General features: G+C 40.1%; 1 long non-coding RNA gene across 1 annotated transcript in view; it reads right to left on the bottom strand.

The window, feature by feature from the left end:
- The window catches only part of LOC132342423 (uncharacterized), a 40,721-nt gene extending 14,745 nt beyond the window's left edge, over positions 1-25,976 (bottom strand). Inside the window, exons 1-2 of the long non-coding RNA XR_009490790.1 lie at positions 25,486-25,976; positions 19,978-20,046 (exon numbers count right to left, since the gene is read on the bottom strand). This is a non-coding gene — a long non-coding RNA (uncharacterized lncRNA). The remainder of the gene's footprint in view (positions 1-19,977; positions 20,047-25,485) is intronic.
- Between the last annotated feature and the right edge of the window lie 1,445 nt (positions 25,977-27,421).

Genomic DNA, 27,421 nt, shown 5'->3' with positions numbered 1-27,421 from the left:
GGTGAAGCTACTGATGGAAGCAGCCGAGGTGAAACCTCAGCAGGGGCTTGCGGTTCCTCCGCCTTCTACCCACTCCCTTCTGGCAGGTCAAGCCAGTGACCAGCCTTCTGGAAGTCCTGCACAGGGGGACGGCTTATTATTATTGTCAGCCAAGGCTATGTATGATCCAGTGCTCAGAATTGCCGCCAGTTCATACGTGAGAAGACATCATCCCTGAAATGATCCTACAACTAGCTAACACTCACTGAGCCAGGCCCACTGCATGGGTTATCTTATTCAAGACCACCCTGTGAAGTAGGCACTTTCATGTCTGAATTACAGATGAGAATGGGTTTCACTGTCACCAAATTTAATAAATTCCACGATCAGGAGTTCTACCCCAGCATAGACCAGGGGTCCACAAGCCATCCTGTTTCCATTTCACGGTGCTTCCTTGGCTGGGAATCTTGGAAGAATTATGTCTGAAGGCATCACCAAGGCAGCAGGATGGAAAAGCAGCAGAGAGTCAAGAATTCACTCGGAGGTAATTGGAAAGGTAACATGAATGCTTTACCCAACAGAGCACCAGCTCCAACATGGTGATGTAACACCAATTAAGCTTCTTAAACCAAAAAATTTCCTCGGAGAGTCCCATGGATGGACTGCTCGGCCCTGGCAGACTCTCTAAGAATCTGAGATGTATGTGCATGCACACACACACACACACACACACACCCCTCATGAAACAGACACACAGTCACACACCATGAAGTAGAGTTCACTGACATCAAAGGCTCAGACAGCCTTCTGGTCCCTTCTGTTTTCTCGATTTCCAGCAGTCTGCAATGTATCCCAGGCAGAAGAATTCAATAGACTGAAATTGAAAACCTAGTAAGTGGCAGCACCCAGAGAGGAAGCTTTAAATGAGAAAATCTCCACTTTTTTTTCCTGGAAAGTCCCCCAAGAGAAAAGAAATCTTTCTTCTCAAGCTATTCAAACCAAACTCAGAGCCAGTGGACAATGAGACAATACAAAACATTAAATATGAGAAAGGGTTTTGACAACTGCCAAGAGCTGCACACTATGCCTACCCACCTAGTTTTAGTCTGCCACCTTGGTCTCAGCTGCAGCTTGTAGATTCTTTTTAAATGATTCCTCTAATACTTTGTTGCATGTATTTGTTAATGTCCATCTCTCCCCTTTCAGACCAAAATCTACCTAAGGGCTAAGTCTGTGCCTCCAATCCTTCACATGGTGACTAAAACATAGGAACTCAGTAGTCATTTGCTGAAATAATACTTTTATTTATTTATTTTTTTGCCTTCAGTCTATCAGGCCAGATAGATCAGACAGCCTCTTCCTATACCTGAAGCCTGTATTTCAGTCATCATGAACTTGAACTGACATGAACCTAGAAGCTCTTCTTTCAGGGTGGTCCTAAACTGAGCCCAGGACTGGAAGACAGCCAATGCTTGGTTTGGATTTGATCCTTGGCTCTATCACTCACTTAAAGGTTACTTGATTTTTCCACTTCTCAACTTAGCATTTGTAAAGTGGGAATTCTAGAAACCTCAGAGCACTATTGTAAAGTGGAGTATTATTCTCAGCATGACAACTTTAACGATTCTGTCAAAATTTATATTTGGCCACGTCACTTGTCTGCTCAGATATTTCCAGTGATGTATCAGTTCATTCATAGTAAAAGTCAAATTCCTCCTGCTGGCCTGCAAGGCCCTACAGAATCTAGCCTATGGGACTGCTCTTCTCTTCCCAGACAGACTAGCCTCCTTGCAGTTCACTGGACGGTCCCAACACCCTTTCCACCAGCTGTTCCTCTGCATGGAGTTCTCTTTTACTCACGTGGCCAGCCTCTTCAGCTGCTTCAAGTGTCATGGTCTCAGTAAGCCTACCACCACAACCAACATCTGATTTAAAATTGCACCTTGAACCCCACACTCACAATCTTGGCCCACTGTACTCTGATCTATTATTTTTCCAAAGCACTTTCCCCTTCTAACATATTCTCTACTTCCCTATGTAGATGTGTCTTGCCTGGACATCTCCAGTGTCACTCTGTCCCCCAAGTATACCTTCATAACGGGCAGGACTTTTGTGTGTTTTGTATGTTGATGTATCTCAAGTGCCTAAAACAGTACCTGGCACACAATGTGGGCACGGAATAAATGAGTCCAGTGAAGATAGTTCAGTGCCTGTCACAAAGACAGTCTTAATAACTGTCTCCATCATCACCACCACGGTCATTGTCATGACTTTCATCATCACTGGGACACTAGTGCTCATAAGGCCCTGAGAAGAGTAAGAGTTAAGGTATATAACACATCTAGCACAGGGCTGGTATATATAAGTACTTTGTAAATGTTATTTCCTTTCATCTTTTCTTTTGTGGCTTTTGCTATTGCTCCTTGGAGGACCCTTAAGACATAGCTGTGAAGCAAAATAAATTACCCAGTCCACGTTTAAGAGTAACATAGGGCAATGGCCTATGTTAATCCCCAACACAGGGCATTTTGAAACTGTTGATTAATTATTACTACGATCATTGCTATGCTATGCTAAGTCACTTCAGTCATGTCCGACTCTGTGTGACCCCATAGATGGCAGCCCACCAGGCTTCCCCGTCCCTGGGATTCTCCAGGCAAGAACACTGGAGTGGGTTGCCATTTTCTTCTCCAATGCATGAAAGTGAAAAGAGAAAGGGAAGTCGCTCAGTCATGTCCAACTCTTAGCGACCCCATGGACTGCAGCCTACCAGGCTCCTCCGTCCGTGGGATTTTCCAGGCAAGAGTACTGGAGTGGGGTGCCATTGCCTTCTCCGACTACGATCATTAGCTGAGTATCAAAACTGAATTTGTGTGACTTTGTATTCTGTTGATCTTGATTCTCTATATTAAGCACACTTTCTACTGATTTTTCTACAACTCATTAGAAAGAAGAAGTAGGAGGAAGAAGAGGAGGAGGAAAAGAAATAAAAATATTTGTTACTTTCATAGTATATGGGTTTACATATATTCCAGGGGGAAATATACTTGTAAGAAAAGAACATTACAATACCAGTCTAAAGTTAAGCATTTTCTAGAATAATAAGCAGAACTATGATATTGAGGGATACAAAGGTACATGTTTCCATGCAAATGGCTAGAAATGCCAGGTTATAGAGTTTTCAAGTTAGGAGACATGCTCACTTTTTAAAAACCTTTTCTTTTCTCTTTCCTACGTCAATGTACAGTGAATTATTTCGAATGCTAAGCATGTCTGGGTGCACAAATTCTGCCTGTTAATATAAAACACAGTAATGACACCTCATTTTCCCTGCCTGTTGGAAACGCTGAGAATGCACAGAATGCAGAAACCTTGGATAGGACCAAACATCAGGACGAGTTACTTCTGGTTGTCAAATCCATGTGCCCCTTAGGCTGGAAATGCACCCCTAATGCCCTTCTTTCCTCAGTGTTCCAACCAATTGTATGGCTTTTGCATCCATATCTATATCTATATCTAGATATGGATATATATAATCAGCATGTGTGAACCAAGCAGCTCTTAAATGCTGCATGGAACAGCTCCAGTGGTTATTGACAGAACTGTCTTTACTGTCATCCTGGTGTTGTGCCATTCTGTTTTTCTGTAAAATGCTTTTACAAGGAGACATGCTTATCATGTCACATTAGAAAGTCAAATGGCTCTTTTATAAATTCCATACTTTGGTTGGAAATCATGCCCAGATGCCAATCTCTTATTGTGCCAATAAATATATTTTCTGCATAAAATGTGCATCATCTTAACTTCCTACCTGCTACCCCCTCCCCTGATTTATGGGATAGCCAGTGTTGGTATAGCCCTTGTGATAGGCAAGTGTACTTTGTTAGGGGTGATTTCCTGGGACAAAGCTAGGGTGGGATTCATACTCAAATTTAAGTACCATAAAATTCAAATAGTAAACAAATGCAAACATTCGTCCAAAAGGTCAGAGGTAGGGTTGAAGTTAGGATCCTGAAGCCAGGAGTAGGATTTATATGGGAACAAGAGTGAATCAAGGAAAAAGGGTGTAAAGTGAGTCAGGATATCTAAAAAGGCCAGAATCAGAGCAGAGGTTTCACTGCCACAGAAACAGGGCAGTGTTTAAGATAGAGAATGGACAGTTGGTAGTTGTTTAATAAAGACACTTATTGAACATTATACAAATTGCTTAAAGACAAACAGAACTCCTGAAAAAGTTACTCTTCGAAGAAAATATATGGGGAAAAAGTTGAACAATGCTCCTGGGAATGATTTCTTGGACATGACACCAAAAGCATAGACAATAAACGCAAAAATAGTCAAGTGAGCCTACATCAGATTAAAACGGTTCTGCATAACACACGAAACAACAGAATGACAAGGCAACCTATGGAATGGGAGAATATGTATACAAGCCATATATCTGATAAACGGTTGTGATCCAAAATACACAAGGAAGTTCTTCCATTCAAAGGCATAAAAGCAACCCTGGTTTAAAAATGGGGCTTCCCAGGTGGTGCTAGTGGTCAAGAACATGCCTCCCAAGGCAGGAGACTTAAGAGATGCAGTTGGATCCCTGGGTCAGGAAGATCCCCTGGAGGAGGCCATGGCAACCCACTCCAGTGTTCTAGCCTGGAGAATCCCATGGACAGCGGAGCCCGGCAGGCTACAATCCATAGGGTTGCAAAGAGTTGGTTACGACTGAAGCGACTTAGTATGTTTAAAAAAAGAGGTAACAAGTACTGATGAGTATGTTGAGAAAAGTTAACCCTTGTAAGTTGTTGGTGGGACTGTGAAATACTGCAGTCCCTATGGAAGATAGTATGGACGCCCCTTAAAGAAGTAAAAGTGCCATATGATCCAGCAGTCGCATTTCTAAATATTTATTTAAAATAATTGAAATCAGGATCTTGACATCAAGTGCAAATATTTGCATTCTCATTTTCATTGCAGCATTAATGCTATTTGTAATAGGAACATGTGGGAACAACTTAAATGTCCATTTATAAATGATATTTTTAGCATCTCTGTAGTTTCCCTTATTCTAGGATTTCATATCTTTGGGATCATATGGTATGCAGCCTTTTCATACTGGCTTTTTTCTCCATTTTTTTTCATGGCTTGAGAGCTCATTTATTATTTATTTTGTTGTTAAGTCACTAAGTTGTGTCCAACTCTTTGTGACCCCATGGACTGTAGCCTGCCAGGCTCCTCTGTCCATGGGATTTCCCAGGCAAGAATACCAGAGTGGGTTGCCATTTCCTTCTCCAGGGGATCTTCCAGACCCAGGGATCGAACCTGTGTCTCTTGCATTGCAAGCAGATTCTTTACCATCTGAGCCACCAGGGAAGCCCTCATTTATTTTTAGTGCTGAATAACATTCCAATGTCTGGATATACCACACGTTTATTTATATATTCACCTACTGAAAGACATCTTGGTTGCTTTCATCTTTTGGTAATTATGATAAGCTGCTATAAACATCTGTATGCAGATTTTTGTATGGACATTAGTTTTCAACTCACTTGGGTAAGTCGCCAAAGAGAGAAATTGTTGGATCATATTGTGAGAGTATGCCTAGCTTTGAAAGAAGCTGCCAAATTACCTTCCAAAGTTCCAAAGTAGCTGCTCCATTTTAGTATTCCCACCAGGATGAAGATTGTTATTGCTCCATATCCTTGCCAACATTTGGTGTTGCCAGTGTTTCAGGTTTTAGCCATTCTAATAGGTGTGTAGTGGTATCTCATTATTGTTTTATTGATTTATTTACACTTTAATTAGTCAGATGCCTAGGGAGAACAGCAAAGAGAAAGGACTCCTAAAGGGAATATATTTACAGCATATCTCAAAATATGTTGTGTCCTACAAAATCTTGCTTCTCCTTGTAGAAGTCTATTAATACTCCTTTTACCTTTAGCATCTCTACCTTTTATGTGATTCTGTTAATTATCGTTTTAATTTGCAAATAAAACAATCTGATGACATTGAAAATCTTTTCGTAGGCTAAGTTGCCATCTGTATTATCTATGTTGGTAATATTGTTTATTCAGATCTTTTGCCCATTTTTGATTGAACTGCTCATTTTCTTACTGCTGGTTTTTTAAAGTTCCTTGTATATTTTGGATAATAGTCCTTTATCAGATGTGTCTTTTGCAAATATTTTCTCCCAGTCTGTAGCCAATGCAGGAGATACAGTTTTGATCCCTTGTCCGGGAAGATTCCATATGCCATGGAGCAAATAAGCCCATGAGCCATACCTGAGTCTGTATTGCCACAGCTACTGAAGCTTGTGCGCCATAGAGCCCAAACACGGCAACTACTAAGCCCGTGTGCTGCAGCTCCTGAAGCCGGCGTGCCTAGCCTGTGCTCTGCAACAAGAGAAGCCACGCGATGAGCAGCCCGTGCACCACAACCAGAGTAGCCCCCGCTCACCACAACTGGAGAAAAGCCCACCCAGCAACAAAGACCCAGCGCAGCCAAAAATAAAATAAAGAAATAATTTTTTTAAATGTTTTAAATTTTGAAAGTTTTGTTGGCATTAAATCAGTTTTGGGAAAAAGCAGCCTTGATTGGCTCCGTATTAGGCACGTGATACTTTCAAACAGACAAGCTAAACATCAGCAATTGGAGTCAAGAGAGCATTAATATATATGTTTTTCATGGACCCTTAGGTAGGTCACAACTGAAATAGTACCCTGGCACTACCCTGCCTTAGTTTCCAAGCATTCCTTGCATACAGTCCCTTGTCCAAGTCACGGCTCAATCCTAAAGATTGAAATCACCACTTCATATTCTGGGGTTATGACTACTAATCTCTGATAACTTCTGAAGGGATGAGTTAAGGGAGCTGAATACACACGTTATGGTACTATGGGCTGGTAGTAACAAAGATTAGGAGGAAAAACAAAAGCAATTTTGCCTCCAAATAACTATACAACTCCAGGAGAGAGGAGACACATATTCAATTCCTAGGCAAATCCTAACTTTTAATAAACAGCAGATGCAAAGTTGTAACTGTCATGACAAGCAATGCTTGATGAGCTTATGTATGATGCATAAAGGAATTCCAAAAACAAAAAGGAGAATATTTATTTTTATAAATGCTCATACTTGCGAATATTGGGGGAAAAGATCACAAAAGTTGCTGCCAAATCTCCTGTGCATATTTTCTTTATGAACTTATTTATTCTGATTCTGAACCAGTGACATTTTCTTTTTCCCCAAACCTTTCTTTCATATAAAGAAAACTGACTCATTAACAGCTCCAGAAGAGGTTAATGATTTGGTCTAATTACTTCTCCAGGGGCATGGGGAGAAGCTCAGATAAATAAAGAGATGGTTTTCTATAAGAGAATATGTTATGTGAATGTTAACATATTACGTCCTCTCTCACCAAGGCCCTACACGACAGAAGAGGGAAAATAAAAGACTTGTTATGTTCTGCCATCTAATCTGCATCTGCATTTCAAAGATTAAAAAGTGACTCATTATTCAAGCTCCACAGGGTCAGAAAACTTCAAATGAGATAAGATTCGATATTGACGAACAGTGTGCTTCTTAGGAAGATCATTTCAAAATGTATGTGGCTTCCTTAGCCCTACTCATGTATTCCCAACCCATCACAAATCTATTGAGGATGTGTTACTTGACATTCAATGAGGTTTTTTTCTAAAAATTTATTTATTTTTTATTGAAGATAATTGCTTTACAGAATTTTGCTGTTTTCTGTCAAATCTCAACATGAATCAGCCATAGGTATACATATAGCTCCTCCCTTTGAAGCTCCCTCCCATTTCCCTCCCCATCCTATCCCTCTAGGTTGATCCAGAGCCCCTGTTTGAATTTCCTGAGCCATACAGCAAATTCCCGTGGCTATCTATTTTACATATGGTAATTCCATGTTACTCTCTCCATACATCTCACCCTCTCCTCCCCTGCCCCATGTCCATAAGTCTATTCTCTATGTCTGTTTCTCCACTGTTGCCCTGTAAGTAAATTCTTCAGTATCATTTTTCTGCTGCTGCTGAGTTACTTCAGTCGTGTCCGACTCTGTGCGACCCCATAGACGGCAGCCCACCAGGATGCCCCGTCCCTGGGATTCTCCAGGCAAGAACACTGGAGTGGGTTGCCATTTCCTTCTCCAATGCATGACAGTGAAAAGTGAAAGTGAAGTCGCTCAGTCGTGTCCGACTCTTAGCGACCCCATGGACTGCAGCCCACCAGGCTCCTCCGTCTATGGGATTTTCCAGGCAAGAGTACTGGAGTGGGGTGCCATTGCCTTCTCCAATCTTTTTTCTAGATTCCGTATATATGTGTTAGAATACAGTATTTATCTTTCTTTTTCTGACTCACTTCACTTTGTATAATAGGTTCTAGGTTCATCCACTTCATTAGAACTGATTCAAATGTGTTCCTTTTTTATGGCTGATATGCAGAGTACATCATGAGAAACGCTGGACTGGAAGAAACACAAGCTGGAATGAAGATTGCCGGGAGAAATCTCAATAACCTCAGATATGCAGATGACACCACCCTTATGGCAGAAAGTGAAGAGGAACTAAAAAGCCTCTTGATGAAAGTGAAAGTGGAGAGTGAAAAAGTTGGCTTAAAGCTCAACATTCAGAAAACGAAGATCATGGCATCCGGTCCCATCACTTCATGGGAAATAGATGGGGAAACAGTGGAAACAGTGTCAGACTTTATTTTTTTGGATTCCAAAATCACTGTAGATGGTGACTGCAGCCATGAAATTAAAAGACGCTTACTCCTTGGAAGGAAAGTGATGACCAACCTAGATAGCATATTCAAAAGCAGAGACATTACTCTGCCAACAAAGGTCCCTCTAGTCAAGGCTATGGTTTTTCCTGTGGTCATGTATGGATGTGAGAGTTGGACTGTGAAGAAGGCTGAGTGCTGAAGAATTGATGCTTTTGAACTGTGGTGTTGGAGAAGACTCTTGAGAGTCCCTTGGTCTGCAAGGAGATCCAACCAGTCCATCCTGAAGGAGATCAGCCCTGGGATTTCTTTGGAAGGAATGATGCTAAAGCTGAAACTCCAGTACTTTGGCCACCTCATGCGAAGAGTTGACTCATTGGAAAAGACTCTGATGCTGGGAGGGATTGGGGGCAGGAGGAGAAGGGGACGACAGAGGATGAGATGGCTGGATGGCATCACTGACTTGATGGACGTGAGTCTGAGTGAACTCTGGGAGTTGGTGATGGACAGGGAGGCCTGGCGTGCTGCGATTCATGGGGTCGCAAAGAGTCGGACACGACTGAGCGACTGAACTGAACTGAACTGAATATTTCTTTGTGTACATGTACCACAGCTTCTTTATCCCTTCATCTGCTGATGGACATCTAGGTTGCTTCCATGTTCTAGCTGTTGTAAATAGTGCTGCAATGAACAATGGGATACATGTGTCTCTTTCAGTTTTGGTTTCCTCAGGGTATATGCCTAGGAGTGAGATTGCTGGGTCATATGATGGTTTTATTCCCAGTTTTTTAAAGAGTCTCTATACCATCTTCCATAGTGGCTGTGTCAATTTACATTCCCACCAATAGAGCAAGAGTGTTCCCTCTTCTCCACACCCTTTCCAGCATTTATTGTTTGTAGACTTTTTGATGATGGCCATTTTGACTGGAGTGAGGTGATATTTCATTGTAGTTTTTATTTGCATTTCTCTGATAATGAAATCTTTTCATTATCTTGAGCATCTTTTCATGTGTTTGTTAGCCATCTGTATGTCTTCTTTGGAGAAATATCTGTTTAGGTCTTTTTCCCACTTCTTGATTGGGTTGTTTGTTTTTCTGGTATTGAGTTGTATGAGCTGCTTGTATATTTTGGAAATTAATCCTTTGTCAGTTGTTTCATTTGCTATTATTTTCTCCCATTCAGAGGGTTGTCTTTTCACCTTGCTTATAGTTTCCTTTGCTGTGCCAAAGCTTTTAAGTTTAATCAGGTCCCACTTGTTTACTTTTGTTTTTATTTCTGTTACTCTAGGAGGATGGTCATAGAGGATCTTGCTTTAACTTAAGTCGTCAAGTGTTCTGCCTGTGTTTTCCTCTAAGAGTTTTACAGTTTCTGGCCTTACATTTAGGCCTTGAATCCATTTTGAGTTTATCTTTGTGCATGGTGTTAGGAATTGTTCTAATTTCATTCTTTTACATGTAGCTGTCCCCTTTTCCCAGCACCATTTATTGAAGAGGCTGTCTTTGCCCCATTGTATACTCTTGCCTCCTTTGTCAAAAAATAAGGTACCCATAGGTGTGCGGGTTTATTTCTGGGCTTTCAATGAGGTTTTGATGACCTGTTTGTATGTATGTGCGAAGCTATTGAGTGTCCTCTACGTGCTGGGCCCAGACAGACTCACTGCATGGATGTGACTGAGAGCAAAGGCCCAGGGAGCAGGTGTGTGTCTCCTCCTGACTTGTGTAATGTGGTCCATTTACATAACCTGTGTGAGATTTAGTGTTTCTCTCATGCAAATTTGGATATTTGCACAGACTTACTGAAACAATGGCTGTGAAGTATTACCACCTTACCTGGCATATGGTTAGCAGACAATTAAGAGCAGCAATAACCACTTCTAGTATTACAGGGCACTGAAGAGGAGACAAGGTCCCTGCCTTCAGCAATTCTAGAATTCAGTGGCAAGACAAGACATGGGCAAGGACTGCGATAACTAGAAGTGCAAGGCACTGCGTGATTCCTGCTGAAAATTATCTGAATGAGGTATCAGCATATCATGCCACAAAATCTGGAAATTGTTGTAGTAGCAGATGAACCAGGATCATACTTTCACATACTATTGCTATTTTATTTCATCTCTTAGACTTATTAAAAATTTTGCCTCCTCTGGAAACTTGGGGTGTGTGTGCACCTAACCCCCTTCTTTACTTTTTTGATGTGTTAATGGCTTCTTTTTTCCTAATTTCAGTTTACTACATATGATTTGAGCCTACTAGCTAAAATGCATTCTGTTAGCTGTATTGGACATTGTAAGAACAAGTAAAATATATTCAGAGAGTTGTGAGAAGATAGTATATCCATAAAGCAAGAATAGGATACTCTGCCAACCTCAGTCCTCAGGGAAGCAGAAGCCAAGATGAAGTAAGAAATATTGATATAAAAGATGTAGTGGAGGTAACACCTATGAAAGATAAAGGGGAGAGGGAGTAAGGCGAGAGAACCTTTAGTCTGTGATGTAGAACCTTTACCAGCTTTGAAAGGAAAGGGGGGAGAATAGAGGATTGGAGAGAAAGAGTTCCTTTTCCAGACTGCAGTGCAATCTAAGAAGGTCTCACTCACCACAGTGGGGTGAGAGTGCTCGGCATTGCCTGGGAGCTTCCCAGGAAGGGGGGCTGGGGCCGAATACTACAGTGGATTCCATCAGTACTGTACCCGGAGGCTCTTAGTAAATGGCACTCTTTCCAGCAGATTCTTCTTGAAAGGAGATTTGAACAGGGCACCTCTATAGTTGACACAGATGGTCTACAAAATGGAACAATCAGAGAAGAAAGAACCCTCAGATATTAAAAGGGACTGACATTCAACTGAAGGATCCACAAAATTGAGAAAGTATCTTAAAATGTAGAATAAGTCAAAGAGATATAAAATATACGAAATTTTAAAGTGAGACATTAGAAGAGCAATCCAAGAAAGCCATTGGCCTGTTAATAAGAACTTCAGAAAAGAGGAGGAGAGATAAGGAAGGAAATTATATTATAAAGAGAGGAGAAATTCCTGGAACTGAAAACTGGGTAGCGTGTTCAGCACAATGAATTTTAAAAGACCTACGCCTGGATACATCCTCATAAAATCATTGAACACTAAAAAGAGAAGATTCCCCAAAGCTTTCAGAAAGATACAACGGTTTGTGTGCAAAGGAATGAGAATCACTCTGTCATCAGGCTTCTAAAGAGCAGCTGGATGCTAGAAAACAAAAGCTGCAGTGCTTTGAGGATGTTGAAACAATTTATTTTCATCCTAAAACTCTCTATCTGGCCAATAATGGGAGAAGATTAAACCATGAAAGCACTCAGAAAATGTAATTTGTAAGCAACTTGTCTTAGTTACTGGAGGATGCACTCCAGCACAATTAGAATAAAAAAGAAAAGGGAAGATAGAGGATTCAAGAAACAGTCAATACAACCAAATAAAACAAAATGGGAATTTCCGGATATTTGCAGCAGATCTAGAGAGCTGCAGTCCTGACTGGAAGAACAGACAAGACCAGGAGAAAAGAGGCATTGAAATAAAACGTGATCGAAATAATCAAGGAATGATAAGAGACTGAAGTTTCCCTTCCTATCAGATAAAAGAGGGGCAGAAAGGACTCTGAGAAAAACAAAAACTGTAAGAAAAGTGGGGTGAAATAAGAGGCAAACCAAATATGGTGTCAATTTAAGCAAATGACCTAGAGAAAAAAGGAAAAGCTATTTGGCTTTGACGCTAGGGACAGCCTCTTGATAGTGGCTCAACCCTGGAACTACAGAACCTATAGAGAAGCAATCCTAATATATTACCTAGCCAAGCAGTAAACAATATTTGCATTGTTAAACTAATATAAACATTATTTTTTTAATTTTCAAATTTGAGTCAATTCAAGGACACAGGAGGAATATTGGTGAAATTTTAGGACAACATGTAATTGTCAAAAAACATTTGATGATGTAAAATAATATGTACCTGGTGGAAGGTGGCCTGTGGGGTTAGGGGAAGTATGTAGAGGATGGGTAGACTCATTTTCCAAGTTGGAATGACACCGTCGAAAGTTGATGGAAACAAATATGTAATTGTATTATTTAATATTACAAAAGTGACTAATAGAAGAATTTAAAATAATGCAAATACTAAATATTGGCAAGATGATGGGAAAGAAGTTAATGTGAGTTAACTTCTCATTTCTCATGAGTTAACTGACAAATATAAATGATAATCAGGATAAATAGTTATAATTATAGTAACGATACTTGTGGAAATTACTGGCCAAAGAACTAAGTACAGAAACAATTAAAAGAAATTACAATATATCCAGAGCTGGCTGGGAAACAATCAGTACTTGTGAGTTTTTCTGTATTATTTGATTTTTTTTACCGAGCACAGTATTATTTTGATAAAAAAAGAGTTAAAATTAAAAACAAAAGAAAAGCCTTAAACTTGTATTGTTTAAGGCAATAGGGGTTGCTATGGAAACTTTAAAACATATAGTTCCTAGAAGAATATATTTTAAGATCTTCTATGTTCTCTGGCCCCTTAGTGTGGCAGAAGGTTGCCTGACTCACGTTCAGTTCTTCCCCTGCTGCACCCTCCTCCTCTGTCTCTCTCTCTTTCAATCTGTCTGTCTGTCTCGTTCTTTCTCTCTCACACACACATACACAATATGCCAGAATGGATAAGAAAACTGGCAAGTTTCTTAAGGAGACACAAATATAGTAGTCACCACTTTTTTCACATTCCAACTTAATTTAAATTCGATGCTAAATCTCAGCACATTTAGAGCTTCTCACCTCCTTCATGTTGTTATTGCCTTAATTGCATATTTATACATTTTGTATTTATTAAACTAGATTATATATGTTATGCATGTTGTAAAAAAAATCATATAGTACTAAAATGACGGGCACAACAAGAATATTGGATTGGGTAGCCATTCCCTTCTCCAGAGGATGTTCCCGACCCAGGGATTAATGCCTGCCAGCATTGCAGGCAGATTCTTTACCATCTGAGCCATCAGGAAAGCCCGTTATTATTCTACACACTATTATACAATATGAAGTTATATTAGACAGTGTGTTATACTGATTCTCATATTTAGCTAGGTAACTATCTTTACCACTGTTGCATATTTCCATGTGTGTGTGTTTTTATATCGTTGTGCTACATGTGTTGTTTATTTTTTTCTTTTTATTCTCCTTGGTTTATTACTTTAAAAATTCAATTTTAAAGTAAAGTAATAACCAGGGAGGTCAGTTGCTCCAAATAGGATTTCCAATACCATGTTCAGTAAAATTGGAGAGAGTAGGCAAAATATCTTTGTCTTGTTTCTGATCTTAGAAGAAAAATTTTCAGTTTTTCACTGTTGAGAATGACATTAGCTGTGGTCTTGTTGTATATGGCCTTTATTATGTTATGTTCCTTCTATACCTGCTTCATTGAGTTTTTATCATAACTGGATATTGAATTTTGTCAGATGCTACTTGTGCATCTGTTGAGATGATCATGTGATTTTCATCCTTCGTTTTGTTACTGTGGTGTATAAATGTTGTGGATGTTGAAGATCTTTGTGGATGTTGAAGATCTTTGCATCCTTAGAATGATTCCCACCTGATCATGATGTATGATACTGTTAATGTATTGTTGAATTCAGTTTGCTAATATTTTGTTGACAATTTTGCATCTATGTTCATCAGGGATACTAGATTGTAATTTTATTTGCTTATGGCGTCCTAGTGTGGTTTTGGTATTAAGGTACTCCTGGCCTTAGAGAATGAGTTTGCAGGAGTTCCTTCCTCTTATTTTTTAGGAAAATTTAAGATTGATATTATACATTCTTTGAATAGTTGGTAGAATTTACCAGTAAAGTAAAGAATTTTACCAGTAAAAGTAAATTTACCATTTTACTGGGTTTTTGTTTGTTGGGAAGTTGTTGATTGCAGATTCAATCTCCTTACTAGCAGCTGGTCAATTCAGATTTCTGAACAGAAAATGGTAGTCACCATTTTTCATTGCCTACCATAATTAAATCAATAAATTATTATTTCAAGTCTGAAATAAAAATGTGCACACATTGTGAGCATTAAGTTTGTAGCGACATAACAATTAGAAGAGCATTCTGTAGACATTCAGGTCTCAAGCCCATTCCTTTCCTTAGTCCTCACTTCAAGGTTTTCAGGACTCAGGAGAAAAAAGTGTGTAGTTTTTAATCTCACTTCTGAGTTAATAGTCAACTTGCTTATGGAAATGGCTGTCATTGTTACCATCATCATAGCACATAAAACCAGCTTTCCTCTTATTCAGAAGAAATTCACATTGCTTCCCCTTCCTTTTATAGCATAAATGGTTTGGTCCTAGAAAATCTAGAATGTAAGATTCCCTCTGGGACATTTGGGCTTCTTGAACCTTAATAAGCCCAATGACAGAAATCTTTTCCATATATCTTGAGTTTTATAAGTCCATAGAAGCCAGAAAGAAAGTCCTGTGCCACACCCAGTACCAAGAGTTAATCTATTAAAAGGATACTGGTCATTTTCTTTTAGTCTGTTTAGAGGGATACATCTATGTGCCATGCATTACATTAGGCAATTTGAATGTATTATCATCTTTTAATTTTCACAATAATTCTAGGAGACAAGAGCTATTATTAGATCTATTTTTCAAACAAGATGTTTCGACTTAGAGAAGTCAAATAGGTATTAAGCAATAAAAACTAGATTTAAGCCTATCAGTTCAGTTCAGTTCAGTTCAGTCGCTAAGTCGTGTCCAACTGTTTGTGACCCCATGAATCGAAGCACTCCAGGCCTCCCTGTCCATCACCAACTCCCGGAGTTCACTCAGACTCACGTTCATCGAGTCAGTGATGCCATCCAGCTATCTCATCCTCTGTCATCCCCTTCTCCTCCTGCCCCCAATCCCTCCCAGCATCAGAGTCTTTTCCAATGAGTCAATTCTTCGCATGAGGTGGCCAAAGTACTAGAGTTTCAGCTTTAGCATCATTCCTTCCAAAGAAATCCCAGGGCTGATCTCCTTCAGAATGGACTGGTTGGATCTCCTTGCAGTCCAAGGGACTCTCAAGAGTCTTCTCCAACACCACAGTTCAAAAGCATCAATTCTTTGGCGCTCAGCCTTCTTCACAGTCCAACTCTCACGTCCATACAGCCTATCAGCCTGGTTCCAAATTCTGAAAGCATCTATCCAGTTTACTGTAAGCCTTGCAGCTTGAGTTTATCATCATTCCTCTCCTGCTCTGTATTATTTAACATAAAATATCTCTACCTCAGCTGATACTTTATCAAATGTACTATTTTTCTCTATTTATATTACCTTGTTTTATTCTTATAGTTTCATCCTCTCAAAGAAATTTTAGTAGAACTGACCAAAATAGCTTCACAGGCATATTTGCTACCATTGTTTTATGTATTGAGACTGTATCTCCTCTGTTTATTTCTAGCATATTGCTAATCATTAATTTAATATTGCAGAACCTCAACCAGAGTTTGCCTTCGTCTATAACTAAACCATTCCTTTGGAAAGGAAGAACTAATTCCAAACAATCATGACTGTTGAATAATTTAAAACATTTTACTCCCACATGAATTATCTTAAATTTATCTACATTGGATAAAATTCTTAGCACACATTTAAAAAATAAGATGAAAGATTATATCACATTCAAAATACTGGTTTTAATTTTTAAAATAATTCCATGAGAAATAAAATGGCAAATTATAAACACATGCTGTTTTTATTGCACTTTCACATTCATTTATAATGTATGACTATTTTAAAAGTGAAATTTTATTTAATCTGCATTTTAGCATATAGTAACAGTAATATATAATGTCCAAATGAGCACATGCAGAAACTGAGGCATCCTATTAAGAGATTCTGTATTCAGTGACAAGTGGATTTGGGGTGAGTAAACTTGAATAGGCTGAGGCCTGCTACTTAATAAGGAGAAAATGGCGAATAACATATGTCAGTCATCTGAGTGTTGACAATTTTTATTTGTGGTTCAGTTCTTTTTTTTTTTTTTTACAGAAAACAACAAAATCTATAATTAAATGAACAAAATATAGACAAAAGCCATGAAAATAAGACAGAAAATAGTAAGTAAAAGTGTTTGAAGTGTTATCAAAAGTGTTTTCAAAAAAAAAGTATTAATATTATCCCTGGTGTTGTGAGTCAACTTTATATGGAAATAATTTCCATAAAATAAAATATACACATTTCAAGTGAGTTTTGACAAATGCAAGCATTTCTACTGTTACAAAAGTTCCTTTGTAATCCTTTCCATTCAGTCTTCTCCCACCACTCTCAGCTCCAGGGAAGCATTGATCTGTTTTCTAACACTATTGATTGGATTTTTTTTTTCACATATCATACCCAATGGTTTGATCATGATGTGTTAAAGTTTGGTTTTCTTTATAGTCATCCTGCTTGGAATTGATTGTGCTTCTAGGATATATAAGTTAATGTTAGTCATCAAATCTGGGAAAATTCAGACCATAACTTCTACAAATTATTTTTTATGCACATTTCTCACTTTCTTCTCCTTCTGCAATTTCAATGACACATATGTCAAACTGTTTTAAATTATCCTAGAAGGCAATGGCACCCTACTCCAGTACTCTTGCCTGGAAAACCCCATGGACGGAGGAGCCTGGCAGGCTGCAGTCCACGGGATCCCTAAGAATCTGACATGACTGAGTGACTTCACTTTCACTTTTCACTTTCATGCATTGGAGAAGGAAATGGCAACTCACTCCAGTGTTCTTGCCTGGAGAATCCCAGGGATGGGGGAGCGTGGTGGGCTGCCGTCTATGGGGTCGCACAGAGTCGGACACAACTGAAGTGACTTAGCAGTAGCACATACACCTAAGACTAGATTTTTTTAATATTTCACTTAGTATTCTTAATATTTGATAATTGCTCTTAATATGTCTTCAAGTTCACTGATTAATTCTTCTGCCATCTCCACTCAGTTATGAATCTTTTCCAATGAACTTTTTATTTCAGGTATTGTACACTTTAGTTCTAGAGTTTTTATCTTTTCTAATTAGTTTTCACTTTTCTGTTTAGAGTCCCTAATTGATCGCTCATTGCATCGATAGTTTATTTCAAATCTTTGAAAATATTTATGATTGCTGCTTTAGGTCTTTGCTACAAATCAAATATTTGAATCACACTGAAATCAGTTTTTATTGACTTCTTTTTTTCTTGACTATAAATTACATTTTCCTGTTTTGTTAAATTTTTAGTAATTTTTAACTGTATCATAGACATTGTGAGTAATGTATTACAGGCTCTTGGGATTCCATAATAGCCTTCTGAAGACTGTTGATTTTTGTTCCAGGAGGTAGTTTAATTATTGGCTGAACACCTGGAACCTAAATGGACTTGTTTTACACTTTGTTATGGCAGATATGAGGAAAATGTGAGGTTTTTCTAAGACTCTCTAACCTGGGTAGAGTCAGCTTCCAAACTCTGATGCCCCTACCAATCTTTTTTTTTTTAAGTTTTGTTTTTAGGTTCTGTTAGGGTAGGTCTGGAGAAGGCGATGGCACCCCACTCCCGTGCTCTTGCCTGGTGAATCCCCTGGACAGAGGAACCTGGTAGGCTGCAGTCCATGGGGTCACTAGGAGTCGGACACGACTGAGCGACTTCACTTTCACTTTTCACTTTCATGCATTGGAGAAGGAAATGGCAACCCACTCCAGTGTCTTGCCTGGAGAATCCCAGGGATGGGGGAGCCTGGTGGGCTGCCGTCACTGGGGTTGCACAGAGTCGGACACGACTGAAGCGACTTAGCAGCAGCAGCATCAGGGTAGCTCTATTGTAGGCCTTTCTGTAGCATGGTCCATATTCCTAAAGCTTGGCCTTCCTGTAGTATTAGTCAGGTCTCTACCCTCTGGCTTGGCCAGACCTCTAATATTTCCCAGGACTGCTTGATCTCTATTATCCCTTTTTCCTCTCAACCCCATAGTAGCCACTCTCTGGAACACCTAGCACATGGTCTCACCTGGAACACACACAGCCCAGTCCTTAGTCAAGGTCTCATGAAAAACCCTCACCCGGACTTTTGAGTCTTCTTTGCCCTAAAGGTTCTAACCTCTTCAAAATCTCCAAACTCTGAAGTTGGCCCCAAGCAGAGAGAGATGACAGCTGTGGGAATCATCTTGTGAGTTTTCTTTTCTCATGGATCACAATCTCATGTGACATTGTTCAGTGTCTGAAAACAGTTGCTTCATGCATTTTACACAGTTTTATACCTATTTATGGAAGGAGGGTTAAATCCGTACCAGTCAGTCTATCTTGGCTGAAGTTTTATCTACAGTTTTGAAGAAACACTGAATGAAATCTGAGATCCATTAATACTGACATCTGAGTGTTTATGGTGATAGTCAGGTGACTGAAAAGGACGGTATAATAACTAAATTAAAAAAAAAGAAAATGTGAGTCAAAATATAGACCTTCTAAAATGTACATTATGTGTTTGTTTTCCAGTTTATCTTCCTTGGGCCAATCAACCTCTTCCCACTTTCTGGGTTATAAATGACTTTCAATTACAGTGCCTGCCCAACCACTCCCAGTCACACATGTAGGCATGTTTGCCCAGGCGGAGCCAATCAAGATGCTCCCTGCTGGGACTTCCCTTGTGATCCAGGGGCTAAGACTCCATCCTCCCAATGCCAGGGGCCTGTGTTCAATTTCTGATCAGGCACTAGATCCCACACGCAGCAACCAAGGCTTCACATGCTGCAACTAAAGATGCCATGTGCCACAATGAAGATGGAAGACCTCACATGCCACGACTAAGACCCAGTGCGGCCAAATAAATTCAAATGAAAACAAATGAACAAAAACCCAAAATGCTCCACGCTAATGACCTCAGTGATTGGTGCAGGAATGAGCATCCAACAGTGTCAGTCAGAGTCTTCCCTGGGCTTAACAAATGAATATTTTTAGAGAGATATTCTCTTTCGGTTCGGGTTGCTAACTGTAAAGATATGAACTGGGTCTCTTGACAGACACCTTGCCCACCAAAAGGACAGAGTGTAGCTAGTAGGTGTTTGTCTCTCTTGGGCTGCTCAGCAGTTAAAAACCTTCTTCCAATTTGAGATCTCTATTGTGGGACCCTCAGCAGGAAGCAGGGTCCTGTCACTCACTCTAGTAGCCAAACATTCTCTCTCCTTACCCTCTGGAAGCTAGGACTCAGCCAATCAGACTGAATCTCATCAACCCGACTTTCCTACTTACCTTTCAGATATGAATGCTGTCATGTGAAGATGCAGAAAGAGTAGCAGTGGTTTGTACAACAGCTGTGGCCTAGAAGATGCAATGAGAGCAGTAAGTGTCCAGTTACGGCACATTCAGACAGCTTACGGCAAGTATCCTGGTGGCAGCAGCAGCAGTATCTTTACTGGACTGTTTCTGAGGGTTCACAGCAGTCTGGGAATCCTTAAGTGTTGCTTATTTTCTATTCCTGGCTCTCAGGCCCTCCTAAAAATCATTGAGGCTAACCTATATCCTTCTATAAATTCCTTTTTTTTTTTTGCTGAAGTTAATTAGGCAGACTGTTAGGTGTCTTTCAAAGTGTGTGTGTAGGTGTCTCTTTGTGTGTATATATACATATGTGTATATGCACACATAGAGATAGATATTGATAAATATTAATATGGAGAGAGAGAGACTAGAAGGGAGAGATGGAGGGAGAGAAAGAGGAAAAAGAAAGAAAAGAAGGAAACTTTCACTTGGAAATTTATATTTTTCCATACTGCTTTATTTATATATATAAGAAAAATTTGTATTTTTCTTATACCAGAATTCCTTGGTGGCTCAGATGGTAAAGAATCTGCTGCGATGTAGAAGACCTGGGTTCTATCCCTGGGTTGGGCAGATCCCCTGGAGAAGAAAATGGCAATGCACTCCAGTCTTCTTCCCTGAGAAATCCCTTGGACAGAGGAGCCTGGCGGGCTACAGTCCATGGGTTCGCAAAGAGTCAAAAACAACTGAGCAACTCACACACACATACACATACTGCTTAAATGTCTTAGAGTAAGCACACATCTTTCTTAACATTTTTTAAGAAAATCAAAAGTAGGAGGTTACTTTGGCTTCAGTTACCCAGACTGGGAGAAGTATCAATAACCTCAGATATGCAGATGACACCACCCTTATGGCAGAAAGTGAAGAAGAACTAAAGAGCCTCTTGATGAAGGTGAAAGAGAAGAGTGAAAACGTTGGCTTAAAGCTCAACATTCATAAAACTAAGATCATGGCATCTGGTCTCACCACTTCATGGCAAATAGATGGGGAAACAGTGGCTGACTTTATTTTTCTGGGCTCCAAAATCACTACAGATGGTGATTGCAGCCATGAAATTAAAAGACGCTTACTCTTTGGAAGGAAAGTTATTACCAACCTAGACAGCATATTAGAAAACAGAGACATTAATTTGCCAACAAAGGTCCATCTAGTCAAGGCTATGGTTTTTCCTGTGGTCATGTATGGATGTGAGAGTTGGACTGTAAAGAAAGCTGAGTGCCAAAGAATTGATGCTTTTGAACTGTGGTGTTGGAGAAGACTCTTGAGAGTCCCTTGGTCTGCAAGGAGATCCAACCAGTCCATTCTAAAGGAGATTAGTCCTGGGTGTTCATTGGAAGGACTGATGTTGAAGCTGAAACTCCACTACTTTGGCCATCTGATGCAAAGAGCTGACTCATTGGAAAAGACCCTGATGCTGGGAAAGATTGAAGGCAGAAGGAGAAGGGGACGACAGAGAATGAGATGGTTGGATGGCATCACCGACTCGATGGACATGAGTTTGGGTGAACTCCGGGAGTTGGTGATGGACAGGGAGGCCTGGCGTGCTGCAGTTCATGGGGTTGCAAAGAGTCGGACACGACTGAGCGACTGAACTGAATTGAACCCAGACCTTAGTTACTGTATGTCTAAATGCTCTCACTACATCTTCACCAATAAAATTGTTCTGTAGATATATGCAGTGTAGAGCCTTGGAACGTGATTCTTTCCTGAACTTCACTTGGAATAAGAGAGCAGCTGCTCTTTCTAGATACTTTGGAGGCAGGAATTTATAGACCTCTGTGGTTTGAGGAAGGAAAATGAATTTCTTCTGCATTGAGTTTTCCCTGGAAAATTTTTACATTTACCAAGATGCTCTCTGACAGACAACGGTGTCTGTCTCTCACTGGAAACTTCAACTGTGAAGAAAACTCTTTTTGCTGCACAGTATTTATCCAAGTTGGTACTTTTTGGTTTGGGTTTATAATGTTTTTATGCACACAGCATGTGAGTGACTAACACTCATTCATTTCCTTGCATTCCCTACTTTTTGGACCTGTATTTGCGTTGTAGTTTTGGAAAATATGGCTTGATGTGTCTGTGGTAACCACAGGAAGATGAAATAGCGATATATAACTTGTATGCTTTGACAGACTAGAGTTTTGTCCTGAATGTGATGACTACTCTTATGTTTATTTATAAAGGCCTGGTGAAATGACAGGAAAATTATGGTTCCTTCATGGCTACACCCTTTGAATCACTGCTGTCATCACTATGATGGAATGAAATTCTCCCAGGTTCATATACTTCTGTGGTCTATATGGTACTTCTTTATTATATTTTTTTTATTTTATATTTTTAAATTTTATTTATTTTATTTTAATTGGAGATGTACACATTATGTAGTGTGGCTTAATAAGCAGGACTCGTTTATGCTTGCAGCTCAAAAATATTTCCCCATAGAATGCAAGTTGGTACAGCTACTATGGGAAACAGTATGTAATTTGCTCAAAAGACTAAGAATAGAGTTGTCATATGATCCAGCAATCCCACTCCTGGGCATATATCTGGGCAAAACTTTAATTCAAAAAGTTACATGCATCCTTATGTTCATTGCAGCACTATTTATAATAGCCAAGACTTGTGAACAACCTAAATGTCCGACAATAGATGAATATATAAAGAAGATATGGCGTATATACAAAGGAATATTACTCAGCCACAAAAAGAATGAAATAATGCTATTTGCAGCAAAATGGATAGACCTGGAGATTATCATACTAAGTGAAGTCAGAAAGACAGATACTGTATGATAATTACTTATGTGTGGAATCTAAAATATGACACAAATAAACTTCTCTTGAAACAGAAACATACCAACATAGAGAAGAGACTTGTGGTTGCCAGTGGGGAGAGGGGGCGAGGGAGGGATGGACTGAGAGTTTAGGATTATCAGGTGAAAACTATTATATATAGGATGGATAAACAGTCAGGTCCTACTGGATGGCACGGGGAACTATATTCAATATCTTGTGATAAACCATAATGGAAAAGAATGTGTGTGTGTGTGTGTGTGTGTGTGACTGAATCACTTTGCTGTAGACTAGAAATTAATACAACATTGTAAATCAACTATATTTGATAAAATAAAAGAAAATCATTTCCCCATAATTTCAATTGTTTATTAATTTGGGCTTAGATGGCTATTTTCGGAGAAGGCAATGGCACCCCACTCCAGTACTCTTGCCTGGAAAATCCCATGGATGGAGGAGCCTGGTGGGCTGCAGTCCATGGGGTCGCTAAGAGTCGGATGCAACTGAGTGACTCTAGTTTCATGCATTGGAGAAGGAAATGGCAACCCACTCCAGTGTCCCACTCCAGTGTTCTTGCCTGGAGAATCCCAGGGACGGGGGAGCCTGGTGGGCTGCTGCCTATGGGGTCTCGCAGAGTCAAACACGACTGAAGTGACTTAGCAGCAGCAGCAGCAGCTGGCTATTTTAAAACACAAATGCACCACTGGAGGGTAGGTCCCATTCATCCTTCTGTAAGAATTATGTAAATATAGTATGTGCATTGCAGTCTGTCTGTCCCTGCAACACCAGTTATTTAACCTTCTCACCTGCTTTGTGTCCTGAGATGCTGACTTTATTGGCCAAATCAACCCAGATCCGTTGCCTTCTGGCTTGGGCTGGTTTGGCCAACAGGAAGCACAGGGGAGAGATCCAAGTGTGGGAGGAGAGAGAGGTCAAGGTGTTTATTCTCCTGGTTCCTTTCCTGCTGGACCCGGTTTGACACTGGCTGTCTTTCTCTACCTAAGATCACAGCCCTCACCTGCTTCTGGTAACTGCTTCTTCTCTCAATCTTTGCTCCTTTCTGCTGTTACTATCTTTAGTGTGCTTTCTCATCCTTTGTTGATTTCCTTTAATCCTGCCCACAACATTGTAAATTGTCCTTCCATTAAAGGAGTCCAATAATCCCTTTTGAATGCACCGTTTTTTTTCTGAGAGGACCCAGAATGACACAGTAATATTGCTATGAATGGCCTCTTGGAAATGGACCTCTAAAATTGTATATTAGGGTTGTACTGACTGGTAAGCGGAGAAGGAAATGGCAACCCACTGCAGTGTCCTTGCCTGGAGAATCCCAGGGACGAGGGAGCCTGGTGGGCTGCCGTCTATGGGGTCGCACAGAGTCGAACACGACTGAAGCAACTTAGCAGCAGCAGACTGGTAGGCAGAACAGTGGCTTCCCCAAAATGTCCACACCTTGATCCCTGGAATCCTTGAATATGCTATGTTATGTGAGAAAAAAGAATTAAGGCTGAAGATGGAATTAAGTTTGCTCATCAACTGACCTCAAGACGGGAGGTAATCCTGAATTGGATCTGAATCAGCCCAGTGTAACCACAAGGGCCCTGGAAAGTAGAGGAGAAAGGCAGAAGGATCAGTGTCAGAGCGGTGTGACGTGAGAGAGACAAACCAACCGTTTCTGACTTGGACATGGAGGCCACGTGTTCAAATGTGGCTACAGAATGCACGGAGCCTCTAGAAATGGAAAAGTCGAGGAAACAAGCTCTCTCCTGGAGTCTCCAGGTAGCATGTAGCCTTTCTGACACCTTGATTTTAGCCTAGTGAGACTCATATCAGACTTTTGGCTTACAGAGTTGTAAGATAATAAATGTGTTGTTTAAGCCAGTAAGTTTGTGGTAATTTGTTATAGCAGCAATAAGAAACTAACACAGATGACTAACATATTTGTTGAGAACAGAGAATCTTCTTGATGAAGGAAAAGGAAATATGTATAACCCATGGTATGCTATTCAAATTACTACAAATAACAAAGCTTAGGATGCAGTGCAAGTGGAGAGTAAGGTGTTGCAAGACCAATTAGTAATCTTCCTTAGTTGCTATGGTGACAATGGTAACTATTAAGATAGTGGTGTGAGCTGGCTGTTTCTATCAGTTTTAAATAATGTGCATGGATAAAAGTACTAATGAAAAGTTATTAAGGTTCACTCAGGGCTAAGTATAAAATCTCTATGGCAGCTTGAAAAACATTGCTTACCCTCTTCAGCCTATGTTTGATCAATCTAGAATCTAAGAATTGCAACATCAAAGTCTAATTTGCTAAGGAGCAGAAAAGGGAAACTTGGGGTGTGGGATTGGAATGTTTGACAGACACAGGCAAGACCAAGAACTTTGAACTCTGCAATTCTCTTAAAACGTTCTTGCACATAAGTACCCCAACCCAGTAGAAGGGCTGGAGAACACAGGTTGGTTGTAGATGAAGGAAGCTATGTTTATCACTTTAGTCCTCAGCCTCAGAAACAGGCCTGGGCAGCTAAGCTTCATACTGATCATTTCTTTTTTCAACTTTATTTCCATGTTACACTTCATAAAAGGCACTGGTGGTGGCTAACATTTTAGATATCGGGGGGATTTTGACTGAATTTATATCACTTACCATGTACGGTAGCTGGGGGTGCTCCATGTTGGGGACATGTGTTTTTTCTCACAGATAAAAGAATGCTAAGGTGAAGTGTGTCTCCACCTTTTTCTACCCTGCTTTATATTCTGAGACATTGACCTCTATGGACCACATCAACCAGACTCTCTTGTCCTCTGGCTTCTAGGCAATTCGAGGCACTGGCAAGAGACTAGAGGGTAAGCTGAGAGGGAAAGGGCAGGTATTTATTTTCCTGGCTCCCTCCTTGTGAGGCTACAGTTGACTGTGTCTGTCATAGCCACTATTTTAGAAACATAGCTAGAGATCCCAGTCCATCTTAGGCAGAGCTCCTCTATGGCTTGCTGGGGTCCTTCACCTAACCCTTTTTGATTTCCCTTAAATCTGCCCTGCCCTCACTTTTCTAAATAGACACTTTATTTACCTCTCTTCAAATATACCCTTTTTCTTGCCTGAACCCTGACTGATACCATCATCATTATCATTGTTATCATCGATGACATCATAGTAGTTAACACTGATCAAGCTCTTCTTATGTCCCAGGTACCTTAATACATGAATTTGCTTATTTTATCTTTATCACAACTATATGAGCTGTATGACTACTTTGATCAGGACATTGACATTTACAAATTGTCACATAGCTTTCCCAAACTTACCCAGCTAGTAAGTGGCCGAGATGAGATTTAACCCCAGTCCGTAACATTTGAGGGAACAGAGCAAAATAAGTAAAGAAGACAGGTTTTTAAGTCAGAGAGACTTGCCTAAAGATATCACATGGTGACCTGAGCCAAAACACTAAATCTCTCTGATCTTAGGTTTCCTTGTTTCTGAAATGGAAACGACACTGCCTCTGTCAGTTAGAGTTCTTTGTTTGCAAGCAACAGAAACACCACCACCCAAACAAAATGAAAGGAATCCAGAGAGTTCTAAAGGATTCAGGTAGCAGCAACTGATGAATGTATTGTTCAAGGCTTCTGTGTTGTCAGCTCCAACCATCTTCCATTCATGGTTGACTGTGCTTAAGACTCAAACTCCCTGGAGATGGAGCCTCCCTGACCTCACTTGTTTGTCTTATACATCCACAGCTTTAACCGGATAAGCTAGGGCACCAGGTCTCTGCTCAGTGTTCAAGGGTTGGTCTCCCAAGGAAGATCAGTGTGGTTTTACTTGAAAAGGAGGTAAGGGATGCTGTGAAGGCAAAAAAGCAAATGAAGAAACCCTATAAAACCCACTTTCATGCATGCAGCAAAAAGTAAAGGAGATAATTTAGGCAGATCTCTTGACACAGAGGGGTAGAGCTTTCTCTTCCATTCTGCCTGAGCATTCAGAAAAGAGGAATTTATGGTAGTAAGCAGAGTATATTAGAGGGGATTTTGGTGGCTCAGTCGGTAAAGAATCTGCCAGGAATGAGGGAGACCTGGGTTTGGTCCCTGGGTTGGGAAGATCTCCTAAAGAAGGGAATGGTTACCCACTCTAGTATTCTCGCCTGGAGAACTCCAGGGACAAAGGAGCCTGGTGGGGCTCACAAGGGGGTCACAAGGAGTCAGACATGACTGAACGACTTTCACTTCACATCCTCCACTAGCTCTTTTTATTGTCTGCCTTCTGATTATCTCTTGCAGGAACCTTTGATGTTTACTTCCCCTTGTCCTGCCTAGTGACTGCCACCCCTTACCCCATAATCCCTGTGCCAACCAATCCCTCATCCCAACCAATGATACAGGCTTCTAACAGTCTGTCCGTGTGCTCTCTCACCTGGTTCATCTCAATGTTCAAGGCCCCGTGTTTCTCCATGTTTCAATTTTAAAATTTAAATCACATAGAAAAATTGAAAGTAGACAGTGCACACCTGTAAAAACATCATCTATTTGGCAAAACTAATATAATATTGTAAAGTTTAAAAATAAAATAAAATTAAAAAAAAAACAGAAAA

The sequence above is a fragment of the Bos taurus genome, chromosome 16 (assembly GCF_002263795.3).
Source record: "Bos taurus isolate L1 Dominette 01449 registration number 42190680 breed Hereford chromosome 16, ARS-UCD2.0, whole genome shotgun sequence".
In the NCBI taxonomy this organism is placed as follows: Eukaryota; Metazoa; Chordata; class Mammalia; order Artiodactyla; family Bovidae; genus Bos; species Bos taurus.
This window is presented reverse-complemented; position numbering and strand designations above follow the sequence as displayed.